At 40.6% G+C, this 8,743-nt stretch overlaps 1 long non-coding RNA gene across 1 annotated transcript in view; it reads right to left on the reverse strand.

Annotated features, from left to right (window-relative positions):
- LOC115295478 overlaps window positions 1–6,457 on the reverse strand; it is a 14,616-nt gene extending 8,159 nt beyond the window's left edge. The window contains exon 1 of the long non-coding RNA XR_003910421.1: window positions 6,310–6,457. This is a non-coding gene — a long non-coding RNA (uncharacterized LOC115295478). The remainder of the gene's footprint in view (window positions 1–6,309) is intronic.
- Between the last annotated feature and the right edge of the window lie 2,286 nt (window positions 6,458–8,743).

Raw genomic sequence — 8,743 nt, forward strand, 5'->3', positions numbered from 1 at the left:
TACAGCAGGATTTAAAGTAAAGCAATGAGTTAGAAATATCTATATATTAAGTTTCTACAATACAGCTCAGCACTTAGGATTAAAACAAAAATACAGCCATTCCCTATTATTTTTTTTCTCTTTAAATACAAAACTTGTGGTTCTTCCATAAATTCTCCCCTTTTTCCAAAAGAAATGCTTTCTGCTTTCATCTACTACTTATCAATCCTCAAACAGACTAAATCCAATGATTAAACCACTATGGGGTGGGGGTAGAGAACTAATCCAGGAAACAAAGTTTTAATAAATTGCTATTTCCTCCCCAAAAGTGCTAAGTCTTTCTCACGTATAAGGGTCTCTTTTATTCATTCTACTTGGGAACATACAGCAAGAAACTGTATGGTTTTTTCCCCTCTCTCTCTTTTCTTCTCTTTTTCCACTCATTTCCAGATACACATTAGTTTGACACTGACAAAGCAAAAAGAACAGTCCTGATCCCCCAATAAAACAAAGTTCTGCTCTTGTCAGTTTCTTGTACCATGTCATTTCTCTTTAACCCATACAATATGCATCCATCCATAGGATGTGCTATCTTACCTTAAACACCTCTGCATGAAGTCTGTCTTATGTAAGACAATGTATAAGGATATGAACATGACAAGGAAAGAATGCAGTTGGTTCTGCCCAGTGGACAAGTAGAGGATAAGTGAATGGACTGAAAGCCCTCTAGAAGCCCTCTCCAGTTCTGTGCGGCTGGGACTAACCACACAAAGCAACAGTGTACCAGGCAAGTACTGGGCCTAGAGCCTCTGCAAGAACTGCCTTCCACGGTAAGAAGTCTCTTAGCCTGGCTACATGGACTGACTCACAAACTGCTTATGATCTTTTTGGACTTCTCTTCCAGGATTCAATAAGAGTGGTTCACAAGGTGAGCAGTTTCTCTAGGAATGGAGCACTGATCAGCAAACCTGAGTCAGTTAACAAACCCATCCCCATAAACAGCCAGTTTGTAGATTTCAGCAGTTATGGCAAATGTCAAATGATGGAACTTCTCCTCAAAAATGGTTTAAACTTTTTTATGTCTTAAAACTTCAGGAACCCCAAGATTGCTATGCACAAGGTCACAATATTCTGCCTTCTACCAATATAAGCATCACAGTGTTTCTAACCTACACCAAGCGGAAAAAATCAGGTCTTATTTTCACTTCATTCAAATATGCTGATACTTCCTATGCAAGGTGATTAAGGAGATGCTGTTAAAGCAGACTTACAATGATAAATATGTCCAAGACATTTTATGATCCCCAAATTCAAGTGTGAAAAGCTTCTACAACTTATACTTTCCTCTTTTGACAGTAGTAAATTATAACTGAACAATTTAAGTGACTCAAATCCTTAATGATTCTATAAAAACTATAAAGACAGGAGTAATATATAAAACCTTAAAATAAATTCTGCCACCAAATAATTTCAGTCCCACATTACATTATATCATTGCTGTGGTAACATTAGCTATGAACTTATGTATATCTTCAGTATCTACAAAACAATCAACAAAGCTGTGACAATGACAAGCTGTGCTTGCCCTTATTATAAAATCATTCCTTTCAGGACAATGAGCTGACAGTCTTGCTTAGAGACAGCATACTCTCAAGTAAAAATTCTCTGCATGCTGCATGAATAAGGCAACAGGCATTTTAATCTTATTCCTGATGAATTTTCATGTCAATGGGTTAACATATTAAGTTACTGCTGTGGGGGCATCTACTATGTGCCATGTGCCTCAGGAAACTTTAAACGTTTATTCATGAGTATAGAAACATTTGTGAGTGGGGCATCTAGGTAACCCTCCAACTTCAGCTCAGGTCATGATCTCACCATTGGTGAGTTTGAGCCCTATGGCAGGCCCTGTGCTGACAGCTCTGAGCCTGGAACCTGTTTCAGATTCTGTTGTGTCTCCCTCTCATATTTAAATATATTTAAATATATTTTAAAAATATATTTATGAGAGCTTGTTAAAAATGAAAATTTTGAAGTTCCAGTCCCATGAATCTGACTTGGTAGATGGGGCTAGGCCAGGAAGTATCCCAAAAGTCCCTGGATAATTCTGATGCAGCACAAATTCAGAAATCCTAACAATTACGATTTAAAAATAGTGTAAAGGGGTTTTAAAAGCAGCAGAGGGTAAATAAATAAATAAATAAATAAAAATAAACAAAATAAAATAAATAAAATAAAATAAGCAAGTATTTTTAATCTTAGGCAGAAAGAAGTCAAACGAAAGATTGGTAGTAACAGTTTATTAAGAGACTCGGTTGTTTAAATCTTGGTTCCTCTGACCTGCAGGCAGGGACTCAAGCCCCAGGATTCAGACTTTAGATGAGATTCAGTTTTCAGAAGAACCTTTTGGGAAATCACTGACTTTTCTGTTCTTAACAACAAGTGAACTTGACATGAATCTCTTCTGTCTGTAGAGAGAAGCTGAGCAGGAAGACAGGCAGCTGCTGATTGCACCTGATACTTTTCACTCTGTGGTCAATGACCACAACTGCTGCAGCTGCATTTTTAGAGACAGAAAAGGTGAGTGAGAAATTCCAGAAACACTTGGCTCACCTTGCATTATTGACCTGAAGGCTGAGGGCTCTGGAACAAAGGGCAGTAGACCTGGCTGCTTCCACAAAAGCAGAGTGGCAGTGGTCCAAACCACAGACTACGGAACCTCTGATGCTCCACCACTGATCTGGAGGAATCAAAGACTGCCTTGAATCACAGCCAAAGTTCTGGTCTTCTAATTAATCAAAACTAAATACCGAGTCACAATGGAGACCAATCTTTTGATCTGTGCATGAAGACAAACTTATTTGCTCCCAACATCTTTCTTACCCAGTCCTTGGGGGGACAGAGGGGTGGTAAATGGTGTCTCTATTTAAATCATACTATTTAATGCATTCTGTAACTCATTACTAAAATGTGCAGCAAGACCTTCCACTGTTATCAATAATACTTTAAGGCTCATTGATGTGTTTGTTAAGAGTATTTAAAAAAAACCTGGCAAGCAATGATTTGAAGGCATAGAGCGAAAAATAAAGAAATAAAACAAAGTAGAAAATACTTGCCAAGAGCTGCAAACCTATTTACCTCCTAGCAATCTTGTTTGCAAGATTACATGCATCCCAAACTGAGTCTGTTTTGCTGAAATCACTCTTGACCTTCTGCAGGAAAATGTAAATCTGTGACCCATATTGTCCTCAGTGGCTTGTTGTGGCTTGCACTTTCTCCAACCATACCCACAGCAAAACCCGCTGCCACCAGATGCCACTGAAGTGGTGGGGGTCCCTGCCCCACCTCCTGACCCTTTTTTCTGTTTGATACAGGGCTGACTTTTATGTAAGTTGAAAAGCATATCAGTGTGAGAACAGATGGAGGAGAGCTCTCCTCACTCCTGTGAAGCTCCAGTCTCCCCTGCATGTCACCAAGTGTGGCAGTGCTGCATACCTCGCCCTTCAGATCTATAATTTAACTAACAGAGTGCCAGGAAAAAGAAAAAAAGCATTCAACTGGGATTCATAGGCTTTTAAGCACTGAAATTGTTATACTCCCTAGCAAGTTTAGTGTTCCAAATGCATCTCTTCATTGTCAGTCCAGCCCTCCAACAGGAGAAAACACAAATAGAAGAAAGGGAAAACACTAAGATAGTTCTCTTTGAAATGAATTTCAGTGGAGATCCACATATTTAATAGCTATGGAACTATGCCATGCAACAGATGCCTTGGTGGCACTGGCTTTACAATGACAGGGTTGGGGAGGCACGGTCCTTGTCTTTGTGTGACAAACAAATACCAAATAAATATATTGTTATAATGGTGATAAGCCCCCTGATGATAAAAAAAAAATCTCATAAGAAATAAGACTAACATACTCAGATTGGGTTAAGAATGGCCTCTCTGGAGAAGGGGCCTTTAGGTTAGGACTAGCCAAGAAATAAACCATAGAGAGTGAGGGAAAGAGTATTACAGGCTAAGTGAATGGCATATGAAAAAGCCCTGGATGGGAAAGAGCTTAATACATTTAGGGAATTGAAATAAAAGACAAGCATGGCTGGAATGTAATGTGCATGCAGGAGAAAGACAGGAGCTGCAGTGGGGTAGTTGGAAAAGGGCCAGATCACTTGGGGCTCATAGGATTTTGGATTTCATTTGAATCACAATGGGGTCCATTGAAGGATTTTAAGAAGAATAACGACATAACCTGAGCTCCATTTTTAAAAGTCCACATTGCTAACTATGTGGAGAAAGCAAGATTATAAGTAGAGAAATTGTATAGGCAGAGAGAGATAGGTAAATATACAGAGAAATGTAATTAAAAACAAACTTTTCTCCCAACCCAGAAAATCTCTCCACAAAGACAGAAAAGAAGAACACTTTTGTTATGGAACAAGCATGAAGACTCTGATGCACATCACCGGCAACCTGCTAAGAGACTTCGAGGATGGAACAAAATCCCACACTTTTATAAAGCTGAGCAGGCACAACCATTTCCGTACATGTTCTCAGGATTAGCAATGACTAGCCCTCGAGTAAGAAGCCTTGACAGCACCATTTGTCACGCAGAGTTCATCCTACATTCATCTGGTAACTGGGGTGGCCTTATATATTTCTTAATTGTATTTACCCAAAGGAAAAATAAATTTCTCATTTCATTAGGAAGGAGATGGCTTTAAACCTTGCAGTGAGGCCCTGCCATGTTAGACTCCTACTCTCTCACAGAGACTGGGAGATAGGGGCGTGAGCTTTTGTGATGATATTTCAAAGACATGGCTTCCAAGTCTCTGAGAAAGACATCCCTAGGTCATAAAGCTGGGAAGAGACTGTTTTCTTTTAGAAAGATTCATAGGCATTTCAAAGAGACAGAAAGAGTTTATAAGTTTTCTAAAGAAAATACTCCAAGGGAAGGGGGGCGATGGTTAACCTCTTCCCTTACTTTCAACAAAGGGAATTAAACTTAGTTTTAATTTGTTTTTTCCCTTACAGATAAGAGATAGACAGATAAAGATAGATAGATGATAGATAGATAGATAGATAGATAGATGATAGATAGATAGATAGATAGATAGATAGATAGATAGTAGATGGATTTAAGATTAACGTATATCGGGTTAGAAGTGAGGATTAAAGAGGGAGGGGAAGTAAGATGATGACTATAAGTTTGAGCTATTACATCAGTTATACTGAAAAGAAAAAAGCTCTGTGTTCTAATGCCAGAGGCCTGCTCCAGCAGGTCCAGCGTTTCCCTGAAGGATGGATGGTGTCAGTGAGAGAGAGTGAGAGAACCTTGAGTTTCTTTCTGATCACCAGGAAGCCATCTCTGCCCTTCTGGCAGGCATCTCTGCTCTGTGTGATTCTCCAGCTTTATTTATGGTGAAAGGTACAAGGACCAGAAAGAGCAGTAAATGATTTCTCATAGATAATTTTTACAATTTTCCAGGACATGGGTTCTGTAGAAGTTACAATTCTAGTAGTAATGATTTTCAGAAAAAACTTAGCTATAGGCACACATGTTGTCATATGAGAAGGGCAGGTATTTTTTACAAAACCTCAGGTCTAGCCTTAAGGAGGTGACCTTTAACCAAGAGGCAAACAGCATTGTTTAGTAAAGGTCAGTTTTTTATAAGTAAGGGTCATTAGGCTGTTTATAACTCTAAGAGAAGTTTCCCAGAAAAACAGGATTCTCAGGAGACATAATGCCTGCACTCTCACAGTCCCAAAGATGATTGATACATTTTATTGCAGTAGTGACTTTTACAAAGGCATCCAGGCCCAGAAGGTAGTCAGTTACTGAGTTAATTGCTTAGGGGAAAATTCTATGTTGCTTGCCTTAGTTGCATTAGAGTGTATCTAGTTTACTCATCTTTTCCCTGACCAGGTGCAATCATGCCTCAGGGACAGGGCAGCGGGACAGGCTGCTCCTGATATTAATCAGCAAAGCACTCCGAGGTTTGGTGCCCGAGCAGAAATGAAAGTTTCAAGAGGGTAGATTTTGGGAGCTGTCTGGGGGCAAGAGACCGTGCAAACTTGCCGTACCCTCACTAGGAATTTATACTCTACTGGTGAGTTCAGATAGCTCCCAACATTCTAAAACACATAAAATACATGTCTGTTGTTGGAAGTGGCTGTCCCATGTGAGTGTGATGAAAAATACAAGTATAAGCAGCATCTCCAGGAAACTAACTTCCCAAGGTTGTCCTCCAATAACATTTAACACCAAAGAACCAAAGTGCTCAGCCCAGCAATTATACAGGCAGCCAGCTCCCCCAAAAGAGCAGCCACTCACCTGAAGAGTAATTTGGGCACATCCAAGGGACTATTTCTGAAGCAGGCAAAGAACTTGTTCCAGTTATGAAACGATCTTTTCTCCTCTGTACTCTGCTTCAAGAGACCAAGTACGACTTGGTAGGCTCTGCTGCTCCTTTAGCCTGTGAGTTCTTACTTGATTGAATCCCTTTGGGTGAGTGAGAGAAGTTTAGGGTAATATACTCCTTAATAAAAGGTACTTTCACCTTTTCTTGAGCTCAGCCTCAGCTGTAATAATGGCATTTATAGTAGTAACATTGGTTAACATTTAGTAACTGCTTTTTATGTTGTACACATAAATAGCTCAACTCATATAAACCTTTTTACACTGCAATGTGGCAAAACCTCATTTGTAGATGAGGAAAGTGAGGCATTGAGGGGTTAAACAGTAGGTAGCTAGGACTTAAAGTCAAGTCTATGGCTGAAGACTTTGTCTGAGACTGTTCAGTTATCATGGCCTCTGCAGACAGGTTTGTTTCCTCCTGTCTGGGGATTTCATAGCTCCTACTCTCCATGTGCTCTGTGGAGTTATGGCCTCAGAGTTTTCCTGTCTTCCCTGTCAGAATGAAGCCTGTGTGGAAAGTATGTCTTGTTCACTGTGACCTCCTCAAACCTTAGTAATATACCTCGTACACAGCAGACACTCAGTGAATATTTTATAAATGAAAAATTATACATTTTTTAACATTGCCTCCATAGTTACTTACCTCAGCCGGTTGCATATTTTATTATTCCCACACAACTGTGACTAATTCAAACTTTAAAAGAATAACTTGGGCATATATGATGCTCAAGTTCTCTATCCAGGAAGGGGAAATGAACTACAAAAAGCTAAGCAAATTTTAAAATTATGTTTAAGATTATCAGATGGCATGTATCATCTAGAGAAATCTCATGCATTTGGCATTCTCCCAGATATTTCCCAGTGAAAATGCTGTAAGAGTATACTATGACCACTGTTTATAATGTAGAAAATGTGAGATATGGAGAAGCCACTTTCCAAATTCCTCAGAGTTGGACAGTGATAGAACAGAGCAGAAATAGCTAGTATGTGTGGTGGCTACAGTCTCCAGTCTCAAGTCTGGGGACTGGCTAGTTGGTTAGAATCCTGTCTCTTCCGCCTACTGCCTGTGTGATCTCAGTTACTACACGCTACTGTGCCTCAGCTTCACAGCTCTACATAGCAGTATCTATCCCATAAGGTTGTGGGTAAAATGAGTTAACATATGTAAAGCCATAAGAATACAGTGTCTGGCACAGAACCAATGCTTATTGTTATTTTTACCTAGAAAAGGTAACAAAATAGCTCATTAATTTGAGTAATATAGCAGTTGTGTTACCTCAGGATAGTCTCTTAAGCTCTTTGAGACTGTTTCTTCATCCATAAAATGTGCATGATAATCCTTACTGTGAAGCAAAAATGGAAGTCCTAGAAATAAAACATATGAACAAGAATCCTAACTTTCAGGAGCAGCAGCTATGATCAGCGAAGATGAACTTCTCAGCCAGCTGAGAAAAATTGTGGGAGCTTTAAAGGAAGATTTGGTCTCTAGGCACAGTGGTACAACCAGAGCTGAAGCTCAGGTTTGAGGAGATGGTGTAGAATAGGCCGGGCAGTGAGCACCCAGTGGAGTGAAAGCTATGAAAAGGGAATGTGTGAATGAGAAAGGCAGAAATCCTCAAACCTATTTCCCTCCTAACCTCCCCCACCAAAAGCACTAACAATAAACAGAAGATAAGGTAGAGAATCCTACGAAGCAGAGTGACAAAAAGAGATAAGAGAAATACCAAGAAGCATGTGGTAGCATCTGGAGGGGAAAGAAAGGGGTTGAAGAGCACGGAGTTGTCCTTGCTCTGTCACAGTGGCTAATGCCAGAGAAGTTAGGGAAAACAAGCCCTGGGGAGCATCCACTGAGTTTTGCAGTGACCTTAGGGAGAAGAGCTACTAATCAGGGCTGGCTACATAATTTTCAGGTCTCAGTGCAAAATGAATATGCAAGCAGACCAGTGGCAGCAAAGTCTGTCTCCTCTTCGTGCCCTAACACATGTTGGACCAGGGGCCCTCAAGGAATTGCATCTCCATGTGGAGATAAGCTAGGTGCCTGGATGGGGGTTTAGCAAGAGGCCCTGGCCACATCACCCTATCGCCACACCCCAACTCACTGAGGATCTGCCTGCAGAGGGAGAACAGCTGCCACCTTACCGCCACCCCTGTACTCATGGTGAGGCAACCCGTAGGGATGGAGGGCAACAGCAAATGCAGCGCCTTTCCTCCCCCACAGCCAACCTAGTTGCCACCTGAGGCTAAGAGTGATAGTGGTCCCTGAGCAGGGTGGTAAAGTCAGGTGATGAGAGCACCTCCCAGGGAGGCAGAAAGGCTGGGAGGCAAACTCACACAAGAGTCAACACTCCAA

Source organism: Suricata suricatta, chromosome 7 (assembly GCF_006229205.1).
Source record: "Suricata suricatta isolate VVHF042 chromosome 7, meerkat_22Aug2017_6uvM2_HiC, whole genome shotgun sequence".
Classification (NCBI taxonomy): domain Eukaryota; kingdom Metazoa; phylum Chordata; class Mammalia; order Carnivora; family Herpestidae; genus Suricata; species Suricata suricatta.